Genomic DNA, 262 nt, shown 5'->3' with positions numbered 1-262 from the left:
TTCCTTGGGAAACACCTTTCAGCCTCCCCTGCAGGCCCTGGGGTCCCTGCCATCACCCCGGCTTGCTCCAAGCCACCTGCGATCCGGGTGGTGTGCGAACGGGGAAGAGCCGTGCTGCCATTTCCCCACATCCCGGCACCATCCTGGTGCCCACCTTTACCTGCCTGCCCGGGGCCGGCCGATCCTGGGCTACATCAGCTCTTCAGCTGGAAAAAAAAAAACCCTCTTTCCTTTCAGGAGCCATCTGGGGAGGATGGGCCTT

Source organism: Egretta garzetta, unplaced genomic scaffold (genome assembly GCF_000687185.1).
Source record: "Egretta garzetta isolate BGI_Z169 unplaced genomic scaffold, ASM68718v1 scaffold4, whole genome shotgun sequence".
NCBI lineage: Eukaryota > Metazoa > Chordata > Aves > Pelecaniformes > Ardeidae > Egretta > Egretta garzetta.
The sequence above is the reverse complement of the archived record's forward strand: the minus strand, read 5'-3'. Positions refer to the sequence as shown.